Source organism: Chionomys nivalis, chromosome 6 (genome assembly GCF_950005125.1).
Source record: "Chionomys nivalis chromosome 6, mChiNiv1.1, whole genome shotgun sequence".
Classification (NCBI taxonomy): domain Eukaryota; kingdom Metazoa; phylum Chordata; class Mammalia; order Rodentia; family Cricetidae; genus Chionomys; species Chionomys nivalis.
The window spans coordinates 41,564,374-41,584,296 of NC_080091.1; the positions used below are offsets into that span (position 1 = coordinate 41,564,374).

Genomic DNA, 19,923 nt, shown 5'->3' on the forward strand with positions numbered 1-19,923 from the left:
GTACACATGAGAATCTGTTTCAAACACACACGAAAGAAAGAAAGAAAGAAAGAAAGAAAGAAAGAAAGAAAGAAAGAAAGAAAGAAATTTTGTTGGCCAGACCCAGCATACAAGAGGCTGACGCAGGAGGATGCTGAGCTGTTGCAGCATAAGGGAGTTATGGGATTCAAGCTGGGACCCGGGGGCTCTAAGCCCTGCCCCCTGTTCCTGGCCCTCTCGTCTACCTTCCATACAGGATCAAAGTCAGCAACACAGACAGGTGCATGTGGTGGCCGTCGTTAGGGGTGGGTGGTGGTGGAACAGTCATAAGTAAACTACTAGTTAGCACAAGGGTCTGGGTGTTGGTCAAGAAGCATACATAGCTCACCCACTAATGCCAGGTCAACCTTGGCCAAATGTGTGTTTGGAAGGATGGAGAGCTTACCAGAGGAAGGATGGAGAGCTTAACAGAAGAAGGATGGAGAGCTTACCAGAGGAAGGATGGAGAGTTTAACTGAAGTCATAGTGATCCTCAGTGAAGCCAAGGCACATGCGTGGAAGGGGCCTCAGAGGCCTTCTTGTCCCTCATTCGGTTGTGAAGGAGGAAGCCAAACATGAAGGAGAAAGAGGTGACCTGATCCCAGAGCCAGGACAAAGATTAATGCCTCAGTACAGCACAGACCAGAGTCAGTGCAGAGGGCTCAAAAAGAAGTAAGGAAAGGCATTTTGCATGAGCTGTGATACACATCTCCATCTTATTGCTGTGGAGTAAGTTGGCCAGAAATCTATGCAGATGTCAACCCCACCTGTCACCTTAGATAAACCAATTCTAAAACTTGGGTTGCACTGCTTGAACTCCAGACAGAAGAGTGTGTGAGGTTCTGGAGGACTCCTTTGCAGCCCTTTCCTGACTCCAGCCTGAACCAGCCACTCCCCAACCCTCCCTGAACTCCTGTCTGCTCACACAAGGCAGACCTGAAGCTAGTGGAGGACAGGACACCTCCTGATGCCAGGATGATAGGGTAACACAGACTGGGTTGGCTGGCTGTAGAAATTCCCGCTCTTAAAACCTTCTAGGCCGTCACAGCCACCTCGACTGTACTCTTTCCCACTCTGCCCTCTCTAACCCCTCCGTCCCCTCCCCCCTCTCTTCTTTGACTCCCTTTATCCGTGCCCCCCCCCCCCCCGTTTTCCCAAACATGGGCATGACAATTCAGTACTTTGCTGCTCTGTCCCAGTCCAGGCCCTTATTTCAGGAGGCTGTCCCCGAGTGTCTTAGCTATTTTTCCGGAGGCATCTGGTCACATCATACCTGAGCTCAGACAGCTCCTTTATAAAAACAGTGACCAGGCCCAGTGAATGGTGCTACCCACATTTAGTGCCGGTCTTCCCACCTCAACCAAAATCTAGGGAATTTCTCTGTACAGGTATACCCAGAGATGAAATAACCCTTCATAGGTTGTCACAATAAGTTGGCAATTAGCACCTACCACCACACTAATCAAACCCATGCCTGAGGATAATTTCTCTTCTCTCAGAATGGGCTGGATCAAGAGGCCACAGGGCCTGGGCAAGCAGATCACCTGTTGATTGGCGGAGCATGAGGCTCTGTCTGGACTCCTGTGTGCTGAGAGGCAGCTCTCCAAGGTGTGGCAGACTGAACTGTCTGTGGAAGCTGTTTTGGTAGTAAGCAGTTTGTGAATTTTGTGCAGTCCAACTGGTATCTAGTGGAGGTCACCGCCGGCTAGATTGGATCCTGCAGTGACTGTGTGTGTGGAAGAGGTTCCTGGTCAGTGTATTCATACCGGGAGAAGGATGCTGGCTCCAGCCCTGGTAGCCTTGCCCTATGGGGCAGAGGGGAAATCCTGGAGGGGAGGAGAGGCAGGTTGTGAGATAGAAGGAAACTCGAGATGCTGTAGGGATACTTTCCAGAAGAATCCTCTAAGGCGTCCGCGGATTTTAAAAGAAGTGGATAAATGGGGATGGTAGGCGGGGAGGGGTCATGCCTGGCGAGAGATTACGAAACCCAAAGCTCTGAAGGACGAGACTAACATTGGGTTCTTAAAGTGCGGCAGAGAAACGGACCTGCTAGGCACAACTCCTAAAGGGAGGGCCCAAATTCACTTTCCTTCCGCTCTTAACGATACCGACACGCTTGGAAATGTTTGCTGAATGATTAGAAGACTGACAAGACTTTGAGAATCGAAATACGGATGACAAGAGATCGTGCTCCTTGAGCCTGTTTCCTTTTCTGTCAAACAGGCAGGTCTCTGGCTCTCAGCTTTAGAAACCAGAATTCTAGGTTTGGGATGAGCACTGGAGGCAGCTGAATCGAGTCCACGTGGGCGCTGAGCCCAGCGGCTAAATCAGGTCAGTGAAGGGTCCCACACGCTGGCCCCGACCCACGGCCCCGCCCAACCTCTCTTTGTTCCTCCAGGCCCCGCCCCCTCTGCGTAGCTCCCTCTCCATTGGCTAGAGGGCGGTTCCTGAGGCTACGGGGGGGCGGGACTCTGGTGGAGGGCGGGGCCTGTCGCGCTTGCGCAGAGTCCTCCGGCCACAGCTCACACCGGCTGTCTCTGCGCCTGGCCCCGACAGGGAGGCGATCACTGAGCCGCGCAGGGCCCCGCCCCGGGCTCCATTGTTGAGGCAGCTGGCTCTCCGCGGGCTGCGCTCCTCTCGGCTGTTCTGAGCCACTAGATCCTGAGGTGAGGCGGCGGCGGCATTGAACCCAAAAGGGGCCAGGTGTCCCAGGATGTCCCCCGGCAAGGTCTTCAGGCAGGATATCCAGGCCGGGCAGGGTCCCTAGATAGGACTGGGCAGGGTAGGGTCCCCGAGGTTCTTCAGGGTGCTAGACAGGGCTGACCATGGACTCCTGACAGGGCAGAGTCTCCCCGGAGAGAGCAGGGTCCCTATACAGGACTAGATAGGGTCTCCTGGGCTAAGTAGGGTCCCTGGACAGGACAGAGTCCCCAAGGCTAGGTAGGGTCCCCGAGGCTCTGCAAGATTCTCAGACAAGGTTGGAGAGTCGGCGGGCAGGAATGGTTTTCCAGGGATTGGGCATAGATCCTGGCATCGGATATCCAAAGGGCAGACCACGTCTTCGGACTTTCTGGGGCAGTCGCTAGACTGGACTGTGGTCTCTGGCTCGGCAGTCGACCGAAGCGGGTCAGATCGAAGCGCTGAGGGATTGTGGCTGCCGCCTTGTGCTTTGGAAGGACGGGGACCCCGAAGGGACCAGCGCAGATGGACCCGAGCATTCGCGAGTCCGTGCGCCCTGGTATTGTCTCGCTGCCGGGTGGCACCAGGGCTCTGCGCCTCCAGGTCCTGGTCACCCTTCGAGTGGGCTCTTTTGGCCCTTCCTCTTATCTGTAACTGGTTGACTGTCACTGAGAGGGACTTGGGAGGAACCCTTGTGTGAGGCCTTTCCTTCCTAGTCCCCTATGTGGTGGGTGGCTCCGGAGGTAACTGCGTGGACTTTGTGTGTGGGGAAGCTCGCGGGTGGAAAAGCTGTTTCTGTCCTGTATTGATACGACTGAGTTCGTGTGTTTCTGAGGGTGACAGCGTGTACATGCACGCGTGGGATTCTGGTTCCCCCGCTAGTGTGTGTGGGTCTTTCCTGTGTCCCATGGCTTGTCAACCCAGGCTTTGCCAGTCCCAGCCCCCGCTTTGGGTGCACATTGGACACTGGCGTTTCGGTGATGTGAGCCAAGCCTTGTGCGTGCTGGGCACAGTTGGCCTGAAGAGGACCACTGCCACCCGTTCTTCAATGTATCGGTATTGTCCTTGCCCATTGAGCTGAAGCGCCGTGGGGAGGGGGGCGAGAAAGGGGGGAGGAAGGAACACGCTGCGCGTGCTCCCAGAGTAGTCTGCCCACGATCCGTGCCCTTTACCCTGCGGGTCCCTAGGGAACGTGGGGCTGTCACTGTGCTGGGAGCCGCAGTTCAGCCATGGAGTTTCTTACCCAGGAGCCGTGCTGATTGAAGGGAGGGGAGCCTTTTTGCCCTCTGTTTCTTGATTTCTTCCGTTGGAAAAAAAAAAATCTGGAAAGCCAGAGTTGACTTGTAGCTCCCAGCCAGCGCCTGGCAAGTGGAGGAAACTCTCCCAAGAACTTGGCGGGCTGCAGAGTGCATTTGAATCAAGAAAATCCACACCCAGGGAACCAAGCCAAAGCAGTTACAGTTGGAGATCAGATTTATGAAGGCGGCCCTGGGGTGAGGTCTAGGGAGGGGACCTGATGATGCTGCCCCTCGGGCTGGGCTCTCCTCAGTTACTAACTAAAGTAGAAGCCATTCATTAGTTACCGATAGATCCTTTTAAAATCCACTTGTCATATCTCAGGGATGATGATGATGGTGGTGGTGGCGGTGTTGGTGTTGTTGTTGTTGTTGTTGTGTGTGTGTGTTGAAATCAGGATAGTGGTTTTCTGGAGAGGAGAGGGCAGGCGGCAGTTGGAGCAAGGAGTTTCAATAAGCAACATGCAATTTGTTCTAAAAGATAGCCCATGTCTAATAGCAGGGATACAAAGAAAACTGAGCTTCTAGCCATCGTGGCCTCGTTATAAATCCACACTTAGTCTCTGCCCTTCCACCAGCTCATCTCTGGGTGCTTAGCTCTTGCCAGCCTTTGCCTCTCAGTACTTTCTCCCAGAGACCTCCTGAATTAGTTGTGTCCTTCAGGACCTACCCTGTGAATTAAAGGGACATTGTGAGTTCGGGCCAAAAGTGGTTACCTGACATAGCTTGAAAAATGCTCTGATAGACACAGACCCAGTCTGAGCCTGGAGCAGGCAGGAGGTAGGGTCAAATGAGAAGTCCTTTGTCTACACCACAAATCCAGGTATTTTCATGTTGTTTTAAAGCTACAAAGCCTTGAATCTCCAAAGCATTTTTTTTTCTGTCTGACTGGGATGTTTTATGATGTAGAGTACTTGAACAGAGTTTATTAAGTCTAATTTTGGCCCTGAAGTTGATTAACTGTCTGTTTCTGGGTAGTTTCTTCTCTGTATTTTAGCCTTCTCACCTTTGAGGGTCTTAAACTAGACAATTTTAAAGAACATTCTTGGCCCTTAAACCCTTCATTCTTTTAACCAAATATAGTAGAGGGAAGTTGGCCTGTGGCAAAGGTATAAATACAGGGGATATTTGAAAAATGTAGTCTAAAGAATAAGTTACTTCTTTGCTTCTCAGTTTTTTGGTTTTTTTTTTTTTTTTTACAAAGGCTGTGCAAGGGCCAAGGGAAGACTCAGAGTCAGGGGTACTGGCTGCTTTGCAAAGGACCTAGGTTTGAGTTCTTACACCCACACGGTCTAGCTCTAGGGTATACAACACTGTCTCTGGCCTCCATGGGCACTGCGTGCATGTGGTACACAGACACATGGAGGCAAAACACCCATAAACATTAAGTAACAATTTTTTTAAAATGTTGGGTGTCTGTGATGGGAGCTTGCACTTTTAGGTGTTGTCTTGCATACTTTTTTAAAAATTAGAATTAAATTTTTGACCTTTTTGAAGATTTATACCCCCCTCTGTGTGTGTGTATGTGTGTGCACATGCTGGAATGATTTCAGAGGTCAGAAGAGGGCGTCAGATCCCCTGGATCTGGAATTGCAAGCCGATGTGAGCCTCCTGGTATGGGTGCTGGGAACTAATCCCCTGCAAGAGCAGCCAGCACTGCTGACCATGAGCTGCCCCTCAGTCACCGTACCACTCTTATCCCCAAGGCATCACTCCAGCCCTTTGCAAACCCTTTATCATTGTGTTTTGTTTGCATCCTCATTGTATCATATTTCTCCCTTAATGAAGCCGTTGGGTGTGGATCTGTTTTCAAGAGCATCTGCTGGTCTGTTGTCACATGAAGCCTGCCAACTGTGTGCATTTCCAGGTCCCAGTTTATAGCTGAGATTTTATCTGGGAGACTCTGAAGCAAATGGAACTTTGAGAGTGCCCTGAGTAGATATCTTGGGCTCTGTCTAAATGTTGGAAGTCTTATTTCATCTTAGTGCATGTAAAGAGTCACCAGACAGTTAGGGTTGGGAGGAGAAGTTCCGGAGGAGAAACCAACCCTTCAATGCTAGTTTGTGTGCCTATGCGGTGAGGTGAGAATTCGGTGTGTAGTGTTTCTTCTGGTCTGGTGTCTGTCTATAGAAAGGACACAGTTCTCTCAGCTACTTCGATAATGACAGGGATTGAAAGTAATAATGGCAATCCCGTCCACGGGTGATGCTCCTCACTGCAACATTTACTCAGAATATATCCCCCTTTTAGCTTGAATCTCTTTTGTCTCCTCAGTTCTCCACATGATTTGCTGTGCAGGGGAAGTCTACTTTATGAGGCGTCTTTAAAGTCCTCTGGATTTTCTCTGCGGTTTTCTTTCTTTTTAAATAATTAACTTGACCCTAGCCCCCTCAGGCTCATTGTGATGAGTACTTTTTGTTTGTAGCCACCTTGATTTCTGTGCAGATGGAGCGGCAGGGCTCTCTGTGGAGACTGCACAGGGGCAGAGTTAGATTTGGACAGTCTCAGTATGGTCCTCTTGCCCGTGTTCACCCATCACCAAACACATCATGTTGTTTAGGGACCATCTGTCTGCACAGTGTCTGGGATAATTCTGCGACTGCCAGGAAGGTTTAAACCATGATGTCACTTCCCCTTTTTCTGGAGTTTGATACCTCTGTGATCCATAACAGTGGAGGAGTGACTTTTCTCAGACTGTATGTCTAGGTCTGTGCTGTCTCTACCACCCAGGGTTTCCTGGGTTACCTTTTCCATCATTAGGTTCCTGTGTCTGTTATTGCAGTTGGTCCCAGAACCTTCCTGTGTGTTGACAGGATGTAGATGTCAGTGGCATTAAGGATAACTTCCTGTCGTTCTCCAGGAGGGTCCTGAGTTAGATTTCAGCCCTAACAAGGCTTTTTAAGTCAGGTTCTTGCAATTTCAGTTCCTTGATCTGTGCAAGCGCATTAGGTCTTAGTAATACCCTAAAAACAAGCAACCAACGAACAAAAACAAGGAGATTGTTTGGAAGATCAACTACAAGACAGAGGATTTTTTTTTGTAAGTTTTAAAATACTATGTTGCCAAAGTTATAAGAGAATGCTGCATCAAGTCTCGAGTTCCTCTGCTTTTCTATAGACACGCAGTGTCCAGGATGTGCTGTCAGGAAACTTTCCTTAGCACTGTTTTAAATCCTGAATGATGGGTACCATTTGAGAGACATTTTGGGGAAATCATCAAGTTCAAATTCCAGTTTGGTTATGTGGTTCATGTGAAAACAAGTCTCTGTTGTGTGTGTGTGTGTGTGAGAGAGAGAGAGAGAGACAGAGACAGAGACAGAGACAGAGAGACAAAAAGAGACTGAACTTTTGATGGTTTCTGTAATAGTTCAAAGCCACAAGCACATTCCTTTTTGTTTTTGTTTACTTGAGACAGGGTTTCTCTGTGTAGCCCTTGCTGTCCTGGAACTCACTCTGTAGAACAGGCTGGCCATGAACTCAGAGATCCGCCTGCCTCTGCCTCCTGAGTGCCACCACCACTCAGATTACAAGCTGCTCCTTTTAATGACTGATTTCTTTCTTGATGTTTTGGCTCCTAAGGGACCTTGCTGGAGACTGGGGAAGGCAAAGGTCAAGGTAGTCAGAGGCCAAGGCCAGGAAAGCAGCCACTTGTTACAACTCAGTGTCCCACTAGTGAGGAGCAAGTGTCAGGCTGGGTCCAGCTCTTGTAACACGAGGTTTGATTGGGCCATTCTCTCCCCAAGACTTCTTGGAAGGTGTACAGTGTCTCAGGCCCAGCTGTCTGCCTGTCCATATTTCTTCACCAGCTCCTAATGAATACTTTTGTTGCCCTAGTGTTCTAACAGAAGAACAGAGAGGCTCACAAACTCAGCAGTGGGCTTCAAAGAATTTCTGTCCAAAAATGCGAATGCTAGCATGCACCGTCCTATGAGCGTCGACAGACACACAGAATTTCTGTGGTGTGGGGAGGCGCAGTGCTGTGGCTCAGCACTGTGACCAGTGACTCAGACAGGAAGAAGCAGGCCCAGTCCAGCAGGAGAGCAGACTTGTACTCCAGTTGAGCACAGCCATTCTTTCCTATGGGGGTTGATGCTTCAATTTCCCAGGAACACTGGTATTGCTGGACTTGCAGGGTATAGGAAAGGCAGTGCATTCTGGGAAACTTAAAGGTTGTAGTGCCCTAGGCAAATCAGAATTCCAGAAATTGGTGACTGTAAGGAAGACCAAGATTTGTTGTTTTGGGTGGAATGTGGCCATCCCTCCCTTTTGTGGTGTGTGTGTGTGTGTGTGCGTGTGTGCGTGCATGTTTGTGTGTGCGCTCGCGCGCATGTGTGTGCCTGTGTGTGTCACTGAAACTGAACCCAGGAGGTTGGGCTTGCTAGGCAAGTGCTTTGCTATTACATGAAATCCTAGCCCCCAGCCCTGCCTCTAGCTTTAAGGAAGTCACTGAACGCCACACTGCTGGCTACTCTATTTCTCTCACAGCTGATGTCTCTTTATTAGTTTCCTATTGCTGCTCTGACGACCACAAAGTTAACCGCGTCAACGAACACACACTCCATCTCACACTGTTCCTGAGCGCAAACTGTCAGGGTAGCGATGCTCAGCTCTAGAAGAGAGCTGCTTCCTGGCTCAATGTGTCATTGGCCATTAAGCGTTTCTTACAGCCATAGGTGTAGGTTCCCATTTCCCCATCAGCCAGACCATCATTTACTCTGAAAAGCTCTTCCTTCCTTCCTTCCTTCCTTCCTTCCTTCCTTCCTTCCTTCCTTCCTTCCTCCCTCCCTCCCTCCCTCCCTCCCTCCCTTCCTTTCTTCTTTCCTTTGCTGCCACATGTGACCCTCAGATCAGACTGTGGCCTCCTATCAAAGATGTGTGATATCCCTTATGCACATTGCTCTTCTACCCAAAGTTGATCTGAAGGCTGATGTGTTGCGATTGACCACCTAGATCACACAGGAAGAGTCAGTTTGTTATGTATTGTGACAGCCACAGGTTCCAGGGTTTGGGCATGGGTGTTTACAGTGGTTAGTCATTCTGCCCACTGAAGTCACCTGGTCCTCTTACTGCAGCATCCTGTGAGGTTGCTTTATTACTGTCCATTCACAGTCCTGTAAACCGAGGCACCAACACTTTAAACAAATTGCCAGGGACACAGCGATTCCGTTGTGTTTGGACATATGAGTGTGTGTGTAGTGTGTGTGTGCATGTGCACACGTGCTGGACTATGAAAGCCAGAGGACAACCTTCAGGAGTAGGTTTGTCCTTTCCATGCTAGGATCTGAGGACCAAACTCAGGCTGTCAGGCTTTTGTAGCAAACCCTTTTACCCTGGAGGCAGAGCAGGATGTCATGCGTTCCAGGCCTGCCTGGGCTACATTGAGAGTTTCAGGCCAGATTGCATGGGGAGAAACCCTGTTTCGAAAACAAAGGCATATTGTTCTGACTTTCTGTGGAGGTTTACAGTATCAGAGACAGATCAGCCATCTACAGCTCGGGTTTGTTTTGGAGCACCGATGTGGCCTGCTGAGCTTAGAGTTTTGCCAAGAAGTCCTTAGAGAGATTCTGTTGGTGGAAGAAACACCCAGGTGGGGAATTTGGGACCTTGCCTTCCCTAGGGCTAGATGGAGGACCCCTTCTTTCTGGAATGAACTCAGCCCGCTCAGCTGTCAGTCATGCTCTAACGGTCGGTGTATCCACTGTTTCAAGACGCAGGGGAAGCCCAGTAGATAATGCCTGGTCTCCTTAATGGGGAGTCAATGTGTCTCTGGGCAAGGGGCAGGCAAGGGGCCACTCGAGAGGACCACCAAGTGAGTGTAAGACCAAGCATGGCCCTTTGTGATGGTTTCTCATTTAAGTTCAATTCCCTGCCCGCCGCCATCTCTGTGTAGCAAAGGACAGCTCTGCTCTGAAAGGAATTTTATGAGGAACCAGAATCAACCGGAATCTGGGTTGGGGTGTAGCTCAGCAGTGGAGTACTTGTCTAGGGTGTACAATGCCCTGAGTCTCACCCTCACCTCTTTTAGAAGAAAATAGTAAGAGTAAAAAGAGCCCCAAACTTTTAAGTTTAAGATCGATTCTGAGTTTGGTGGACTTAGGAATGCCCTGAACGCCTGTGTTAATGTTTTGCGTGTGGGTGTGTTTCTCCTGGGAGAGGATTTACAGCTTTCCACATGTCTTCAAAGTGGCTGGGCTCCCTAAAGTTTAGGAATGCACACTTAGTACTATCGTCTTGTGGGTCAAGTCTCAGATTTTTGTTTAAACATTAAATACCCATTTTAAACACAGTTACACAAGCACACAGTTTTAAGAGTCAAAAGTTCTTCAAAGCTTAAAACAAAAACATAGCAGCCAACCCTACCCTTGTCTACCCCAGCTCTGATCCCTAGGGGCCATTACTTTGAATGTTTTAGCAGAGAAGGGGAGGGAGAGAGGGGAGAGAGGAGAGAAGCAGGGGGAGAGGGAGAGAGGAGAGGAACAGAAGCAGGAAGTGGGAGCAGGGAGAGAGAGGGAGAGCATGTGAGGGTGCAATTGTGGAAGGGGAGGATTTGAGTCACCCCCTGCCCTCAACTCCTGATCCCTACTTCTTTGCCCTCCATCCTCCTAAGTATAGTCTTGTGATAGTAAGAAATGCAGATTTGGTTCTTGTTTCGATTCTTGGTTCAGAGCGATGGAGGGGATAGGAACATCTTCCCTTCTAATACTCTGTCTCAGTGCCCAAAGCATCCAAGGACCTTGGCATTACTGGAGCCATAGTTGCATAACCCTGAGATGACAGAATAGAGGCAGCTTCAGGCTTGGGGCTGGCTGCCAGGAGCTTTAGGGCAGGATGAGGGTGGAGAATCTCAGCCCCGCCCCCAGCCTCTGGGGAGCACGGGGCTAGAGGCTGAGCTTATCAGCAATGGCCAGTGTTGTAACCAGTCAGCCTCCATGAGGGAATCTCTACTAGAGCCCAACAATGGGCTTGCCAAGCTTGAGCTCACCTGCTATAGATGTCTGGGAATAACAGGGAGGTTGCTCTGCCCAGGGAGCCATTGTGTGTATTCCTTTTCAGGAAGAATTTCCCAACTTTTTCTCTCTAGATCCTTGTATAAAGTTTTTTATTATGGTTTTTTGTTTTGTTTTGTTTTTTGAGACAGGGTTTCTCTGTATAACAGTCCTGGCTGTCATGGAACTTGTGACATGGAGCTTTGTGACCAGGCTGGCCTTGAACTCACAGAGATCCATCTGCCTCTGCCTCCCAAGTACTGAGATTAAACACCACCTGACCATATTATTATGTTTTAAATTTCAAAACTCCTATATTCCTTGAGATATGTGGTTATACATACACACACAGGCACATGCATACATACTATCCTGGTTTCAAAGATGTAGTTAGATTCTTTAAGAGCTATTTTCTTTTTTAATTTGCATGTAAAATGTCTACATTTTTAATGTAGCCTTAGTATGGTCACTTCCTCATTGCAGCTCCTTTTGTGACCTTCATTGTTGGTTCAAAGGTTTCTGTGAAGTTTGTGGCTCTGAAGGGTTCTTCCTGATGTGTGCAGCCTGGGATTCAGTGATGCTGGAAAGAGAACACAGTGTTCATGGAACTGAAGAGATGGCTCAGTGGTTAAGAGCACTTGCTGCTGTTGCAGAGGATGGAATTTAGTTCCCAGCATGCAGATGGTGGCTCACAACCATCTGTAACTCTACTTCTAGGGGACCCCAAATCCTCTTGTGGCCCCTGCTAGTACGGGACACAAACGTGATGCACAGATAAACAATGCAGACAGTTTTGGTACTTTTCTATTGCTGTGATAAAGCGCCATGAACAAGGCAATTGAGAGACCAGTGGTTCTCAACCTTCCTAATCTTGCGACCCTTTCATACAGTCCCTCGTGTTGTGGTGACTCCCAGCCATAAAGTCATTTTCATTGCTACTTCATAACTGTACTTTTGCCACTGTTATAAATCATAATGTAAATATCTGATAGAGGGGATATCTGATTTGTGATCCCTGTGAAAGGGTCCTTCAACCCCAAAGGGGTCGCGACTCACGGGTTGAGAACCAATGCTATAGAAGCAGGTATTTATTTGGGCTTAGGTTTCCAGAGGGCTAAGAGGCCATTATAGTAGGGAAGCCTGGAAGCAAGTGGCGGGCGTGGTGGCTGGAGTAGGAGGCTGAGAGTTCACTTCTTTACCTCAACTGCAAGTGTGAAGTCGCATGCGGAGACTTTAGATCTCAAAGTCGGCCTTCGATGACATACTTCCTCCAGCAAGCCTGTTCCCCTTAATGCTCCCAAACAGTGCCACCAACTGGGGACCAAGTGTGCAAATGCCCAAGACTATTGATGGAGACATTTCTCATTCAAATTGCTACACAGGCAAAACGTTCATTCACATAAAATGAAAATGCAGTAATTTTCAAAAAGAGCACAGACACTCTGACGCGGTGAGAAGGCAATTATGTGACTGAGAGTGACTTGGGTTTGTGACCAACTTCCTTTTTTTGTTTGAGTCAGGGTCTTGTAGAGCCCAGGTTGATCTCTAACTCATTATGTAGGCCCACCTGGCCTTATTCCTGATATTCCTGTCTCTGCTTCCCGAGAGGGAGTGTAGTGGGTGTGCGCCACCATGCTGGGCTGACTACCATTTATCTCTGATTCCAACTCTTCTTAGCACAGACGTTTAATCATAGACATTTATCGTACATTGGCCCTTGTATGTCGTCAGATAATAAAGGAATCACTGTGTTGTTCACTTACAGGCACATTTTTCTGTTTTTGCTCCTTTTGTTTTGCTATTTTAGGCTTTATTGAAAGGCGGGGACTGGACCTTGTGCCCATCCCCATGCTAATGCCGAATCCCTACCACCAGTGTGATGGATGTCACTAGCAGGTGGGGGCTCTGCTAATCAAGGTCTAGATGAGGTGGAGAGGGGTTTCTGATGAGGTCAGTTCCCTGATGGGAAGAGACATGAGACAGCATTATCATCTCCATCCTTGACACATGAGAAAGATGTCTGTCTGCAGGGCAGAAAGAGTGGCCTCACCAGGAGTCAGATCTTGGATATCTCAGCTTCCAGATGCCGTGAAATAGATTTCTGTTGTTCAGCCACCCTGAGTGTGAGAGTTTGTGTGGCAGCTGGCAGACAGATATAGACAGAGTTCTAGAATATTGATAGTGCCCTAAAAATAGATACAGCTTTACATTCTTTTGTCTATGAAGATGGCAGAGTGAAACCAGGCTCCCTGCATCAGACAGCTTCCTGTCTTCTCTTTTCCCATTGATGATCTACAGTTGAGTCATACGTGGCGTGATTTGTGTGTGTGTGTGTGTGGTGTGTCTAGCATCCGTCAGTCTCTTCCACTGTTAAGGTGCTGGGTAGAATCTCAAGTCTGCTTCAAGGCTCATAATCTGGGTGCAGACTCCCAGCTGGCGTTCAGTTAGTTAACTCCCAGGTAGTCACTCTCATCAACTCATAATCAACCCGGTAGCATCAACCTTTTTCTAAAGCACTTAGTGTCTTGTGCTTTTCAGTGTCCCTGTCCTGGCATATGGCTGTTTCTGCCCATTCATCCTTTACCACCGTTCACTCCTTCAAGAACTGTCTTTCCGCATGGCTCTGTGATGTCCCAGTCAGAGCTGCCTCTGAGCGCATCCTTCAGCAATGCCCCTTTCGATAGCACTTTCCCTTGCTCTTGACTAGTGCGTTGCTTCTGCCTGTGAGGCAGTATTAGACTTTGTAGCTATGATAAAGCATTGACTCTTGTGTCAAATGCCTTGACTCTAAGCAGTGCAGCAGTATTCTCAGGGGCGTTTCTTGGCTGCTCTGGAACCCTTGCTGCTTCCTTTTGAATGCATCCAGGAGGAGGCTGCATTCAGCTGAGCATCCGTGGACGAGTGTGTTCATTCATAGTGTTACTGTAGAGTTGCGCTATCTCCCTGGACCATCCTGGAAAGGTCATTCCCATTCTTCTGGGATAACAAGCTGTACTGTGTTGTTCCTAGTTCTCGTGGATTTTCATGGCCATGTCCATGGATTGAATTCCTAGGCGTGAAATCAAAGGATGCACACATGCACAATTTTTGATTGGCACACATGGATTTCCTTTATCGGGTTCTATTTTGTTCTCAGAATGTGTGACTGCCTGTTTCCTCTTCCTTGGTCAAATGTTTTATTCTTTGATATTTTACAGTTGGAAAAATTAGATAATACAATAATTTGCTGGGTGTCATGGTACGTGTTAGACTAGGACCTGAGTTTGTCTTATAATTTCAGAGTTTGTGCACCTCCTGAGTACTACTGTGAAACTGACATATTGCCCTGATGGACAATAACTGTTGAGTTTAATTCCTCTTAGATTTTTTCATTTATTTATTGTGTATGTATTGGTGGATGTGTGTGTGTGTGTGTTTGTGTGCGTGTGCGTGCGTGCGTGTGCATGTGCACATGCATATGTGGAGACCAGAGGTCAATCCCTGGTGTTTCTCAGGAGCCGTCCAATTTATTTTCAGAGATAAGGTCCCTCATTGAACCTGGAGCTCACTGATTTGGCCAGGCTGTCTGGCCTTCAAGCCCCAGAGATCCTCCGGTCTCTATCCCCAAGTGCTGGGATTGTAAGAGAGCACTGTCGCCTGAGTCTTCACGTTGTTGCTGGAGATGGAGCTGTGTCCTGTTTGCGTGGCAAGCACACTGAATGAGCTGTTCCCTCTTGTCTCTTACAGAGTGCAAACATTTTTTTTTCTGTAAGGGAATTTCAGATTTAGAGAATTTTTTAAAAACATTAGGTACAGACCTGAAAATGCACTTCTGATAACTAGACACTGGGGCTGAGACACCTGTCAGTGCAGGGAGACCAGTGCCTGGGGCTCCCCAGCTCTGAGAAGTCTTTCTGAAATCTTAGGCCTGCACTAGTGGCCGCTGCTTGCCTGCAGGCTTCGTGGCACAGCCCCTGTATGAAATGCATGACATCAGTTTTTGCCTGAGTATTTATAGGAACTGGAGCCAGCTCCATGGGTCACTCTTGTGCTGTAGATTCTTGGGGGGAAATTATCTGTAGCTCTCCTGTCTAAGCCACATTGCTTATGTCAAGGTGTTGCTGATTTTTTACACACTGTCAAAGAGATGGCCCAGGAAGGTGAAGTTGTTAGTGAGGAGGATGGGTATTGTGAAGGCTGCTGTCCCTCAGTCCACTCTCTCTCCTCCAAAACCGTCTCTTCCCATGCTTTAAAAAACATTTTTTTTTCTGCCGGGTGGTGGTAGTGCGTGCCTTTAATCCAACGGGGGCAGAGGCAGACAGATCTCTGTGAGTTCGAGGCCAGCCTGGTCTACAGAGTGAGTTCCAGGACAGCCAGGATTGTTTCACAGAGAAACCCTGTCTTTAAAAAAAATTTCTCGAGTTAAAAATCAAGAGACCGTTTGGCTATTTTGTATACTCTTTGCTGATGATCTAAACAGAACCCGAGGAAGCTTCTATGTGGCTCCAGTTGACACACTGACTTCTATACTCACCCTGCCTTGTCATTCTCCCTGCCAGGCTTCTAGTCCACCTGAGGGAAGTGGCATTTATCCTGATAGCAGTGAGGCAGTGTACTCTTGTGGGAAAAGGAACTTTCATGGTCAGCAAGCAGCACAGTAGACACAGCAGGGTGGAATCTGACAGATCCTGATCCCCAGCGGCCTCTTTCATCCATACGGGTGGAGGCTCGGCTGACAGTGAGGTAGCCAGCGTTTGGAGGCAGGCTGAAGTGAAATATGCACATCACACTAGATAGTTGTGCACTGGATAGTTGTGTACTGGTCACTGACTCCCGCTGACCTTTCCTTCTGCAGTGTTGACACTGAGCCACTCTGTCTGCAGAGAGTGTGAAGCACCTGAACGAATGCTCAAGGTTCAGCTGCACAGTTTGTAATGCAGAGACACACCCTCTGGAAGCAGCTCATAGTGATGGCTTCTGTGCGTTAAGTGGGAAATTAAACCCTGATAAGTGCACATGCTTTTTAAGGGACTACAAGGGCAGATACATTTGGGAAGAAAAAATTGCAAATAATGTATTGGATAGAAGATTAGTATATATAGCACATAAAGAACTCTCCAAATTCAACAGTGGAACCATTTAACTAGAAAATGTTAAAAAAACAAAATGGAGAGGTAATTCACCAAAGAGTATGTGTAGGTAACCAATAAGTACACAAAAGACAGCCAGCATGGGCTGGGGATCTATCTCAGTGGGAGAGTCCTTGCCTAGTATGTGTGAGGCTCTCTGGGTTTTTTTTATTGTTGTTGTTGTTGTTTGTTTATTTTTCGAGACAGGGTTTCTCTGTAGCTTTGGTGCCTGTCCCGGAACTAGCTCTTGTAGACCAGGCTGGCCGCGAACTCCCAGAGATCCGCCTGCCTCTGCCTCCCGAGTGCTGGGATTAAAGGCGTGCGCCACCACCGCCCGGCTTGCTCTCTGGGTTTAAAACTGCATAAAACCCCCCAACCACAACAACAGTAACAAACCTGTCCACAGTTAGAAATCACTAAAATAGTTGGGCAGTGGTGGTGGCATGTCATTAATCCCAGCTCTCCAGAGGCAGAGGCACGTGGATCTCTGTGAGTTCGAGGACAGCCTCGTCTACAAGAGTACCAGGACAGGCTCTAAAGCCACAGAGAAACCTTGTCTCGAAAAAAAGAAGAAAAGAAAAGAAATCACTAAAATAAAAAATAGAAAAAATAGTGAGAGCAAATGCTGTGTGAAGCTGGGTCAAAGGGGCTGGTGGGAAAGGAAAGTGGGTGGTCCTCCAAAGACGTGTTGGCAGTCTCTCAGAAGCTAAACTGGGAGTTGTATGAATGGGCAGTTGCACCTGAGGACATTTATCTCGGAGAAAAGAAAACGTGGTCACTCCAAACCTGTTTGTGTATATACACGTTACACGTAGTAGTATTATTCCGGAGGCATCAGGATGCCCTTCAAGGGTAATGGCGAGACCAAACAACCGTGGTCCATGCGCATGGTGGATGGGAGATGAGTTGAGTTCTCCAGTCTGTCAAGCCTCTGTCATTCGTTTTAATTATGCGTGTGTGTGCACGTGCGTACATCTGAGTGTGTGTGCACGTGAGTGTAGGTGTTGTCTGAGGAGGCCAGAGCTGTCAGGTCCCTTGGTGCTGGAGTTGTAGGTGGTTATGAGCTGCGTGGCATGGGTGCTGGGACCTGAACTCGGGTCCCCGGTAAGAACAGTATGTGCTTTTCACCTCTCGGCCATCTCGCCAGGGACGCATTGTCCTTTCTACACCTTTTCATCTCTGTGTTTGATGGGACTTCATGTCACCTTTCCTCAAGCACACCTTTCTCAGGGACGCATGTGGCTGTGACAGTTGGTGTCACTGTCCCTCTCCCTCGGCAATCCTTCTCATGCCTCTCTCCCCACTGCATTAGAACGATCTGTCCAAGTCACAACTAAAGGAACCTTGGAAAGTGGTCTATGCGCTTTCCAGATACCGCCAGAAATCCATAAATTGCTTTCTGTGAGGAAGCTGGAAGACATGTGAGAGATTTCTGTTTGCAGTTTTAAGGTCAGGGAAGACTCCCAGCCCCACAGGGATTGTGTGGCACACTGGCTGAAGTACTGGCTCAGGAGCCAAAAGTTCCTTTATGTCTTGCTTCTAACAAGAGGGGGTGTTTTGGGGAAACTCACTGAATTTTTGTGAATTTGGTGTTTTTATTTTTAAAGTTATTTTTAACTCATGTGTGTGTTGTGTGTGTGTATGTGTGCGCGCGCACACGCATTGCATCTGAACGCAATGCTTTCAGAGGTAAGGAGAGGGTGTTGGGTCCCCATGGAGCTGGAGTTCCAAGCACTATGAAGCATCACTAGTGGGTGCTAGGAACTGAACTTGGGTCTTCTCCAAGAGCAGGAAGTGCTCTGAACTGCTGAGCTATTTACCCATCCTCTTGGTTTTATTCTCAATGAACCTGGAGCTGATGAAGCAGGGTGTCCCGTGAGGTCCCAGGGAGAGCAGGTGAGATACGGTGTGATACTGCTCCACAGCCTCTGGGGAATACAGCTGTGTCAACAACGTTTCTGGAACATGAAGAAGGCACATCTGTAATTCTGCCTAAAGACCTGAAAGGTACAGTGTGGTCATGCCTGTGACCCCCTGGGTGAGTGAGGTCCAGCCTGAGGCAGCCCACTTAGGTCTTCACGGCAAGCTGCACTAAGCTAAGACACCTGCCCCACGGTGCAGCTGTGGGAAGGAGGCACAAGCTCCTGCCTGCATGTGGTGGTGGTGTCTCCAGTGGGGAGGGGCAGGAATGCAGATCGTGCCCTTCAGAAAGCATCCCTCTCAGCTCCCTGCCCTCCAGGCAGTCTCCACTCCTAAGCAGGAGGACAGGAGAGAGAGGAGTCAGTTTCTGGTAACCTGCCAAAGCCTTCCTCAGCCAGTCTGTTCACAGAGTGACCCGCATGACAAGTAGAAGACTGTGAGAGGCAGATGGATCCCGTTGGCTCAGGGCTTTCTGGCTTTTGTGGTCTCAGAGCAGCCAGTGACAGGGCTGCCAGCGTGTTGGCTTTCTGGGGAATGCCGGGTCAGCCAAGAGACTGAGACAATGAAAGGAACACAGGGGGCAGGAGGTGGGGTGGGGTGGCATGCAGGGAGATACCGGAGCCCTCTCTTCTTATATTAATACATGTCTTAGCCAACCCAAGCACCATCCATTACAGTCCCTGACAGCAAAGAACCTCTAGAAAGATCAGCGATGCAGGAGAACTTGCAAGGTTTGCAAAATGAAGGCTTGAATTGCTAATTGCGAAACATGTGCAGGTGTGAAACACCTTAAATGTTCTCTCAGCTGGCGTGTGTATGTGTGTGTGTGTGTGTGTGTTTCTGCTTCCTTTTCCATCTCCTAAGAATGGACAAAGTGACTCTTCACTTACTTTCCTGGTTGGTGGCTGGAATTCCTTTAATAACCTCTCTGTTCTGAGGGGGATTCTGCAGCTACAGTATCCCCAGCTTTCTGTTTTGTGCCCTCCTTTCTCAGTCCCCGGGGCTCAGAGCAGAGGCAGCAGTGACACCGAGGGAGTAGAGCAAGCAGAGCTGTCTTGTTTTGTGCTGCTGTGGCCTCCATCTCCACTCTTTTTAAAAAGGGAGATCTGAACCGTTGGTGTGCTTTGGGGTATGTGTAGGCAGCTGCACATGAATGCATGTGGTTCAGACATGAATTTCCTCTCAGAATTCCCCGGGCTCAGTTAGTCCCTAGGCTTCTGGCAGGGAGAAACAGGAAGTATTTTGTGTAGAAGTCTACACCCAAATTTCTCTTCACCTGTGAGTTTATTTGGTTTGGCCTGGAATAAATCGGAGATCTTAGTTTCTTTATCCAAAAGAAGAGAGCAAACACTCCCATGTTGTCAAGGGTAGAGGCTGCCTTGTCTGAGCCATTCTCTAGTGCTCAGAATCTCAATGAGTATGTTGAGCTGGGCCAAGTGTGTGAGTACCTGGGACAAGGGCTTGCAACCCTGACTGCCTCTGAGGGTTTCTGAGAAAAGCACGCTTGCTTATATACCAGGCCAACTGAGGTAGGATCTTTGGGTGTAGAGTGTAGGGAGCAGTTGCTTTGAAGGTCTCTGAACAACAGAGGCTGAGGACCTTGGTCTGAGGTGGACTGCTGTCACCGGTAGACAGCACTGCTGATGCTGCCTCTCTCCAGCTGTGCCTTCTTGCAAATCATGGCAGCATCATGCAGACAACATGGGAACAGCTTGCCACTCCATCCTCCTGGAATCTTCCACGAGCATACTCACTGACCTTCACTCTGTTCTGACCCCTCTCCCCTCTCTCCATGGAGGAGAAAGTGGATAGTTAATTTTGCAGGCCCACTGTACATCCCATTTCAATGGTGCGGGATAGCCTTGAGTATGAAGTACTCGGCAGGTGTTTACTGCATTCTTGTCCCCCCAGGACTGTG

At 48.7% G+C, this 19,923-nt stretch overlaps 1 protein-coding gene across 3 annotated transcripts in view; it reads left to right on the forward strand.

The window, feature by feature from the left end:
* Positions 1 to 2,545: 2,545 nt before the first annotated feature.
* Afap1 (actin filament associated protein 1) overlaps positions 2,546 to 19,923 on the forward strand; it is a 115,800-nt gene continuing 98,422 nt past the window's right edge. For all 3 annotated transcript variants that reach the window (XM_057772061.1, XM_057772063.1, XM_057772064.1), the window contains exon 1: positions 2,546 to 2,684. The gene's annotated coding sequence lies outside the window, so the exon portion shown is untranslated. The remainder of the gene's footprint in view (positions 2,685 to 19,923) is intronic.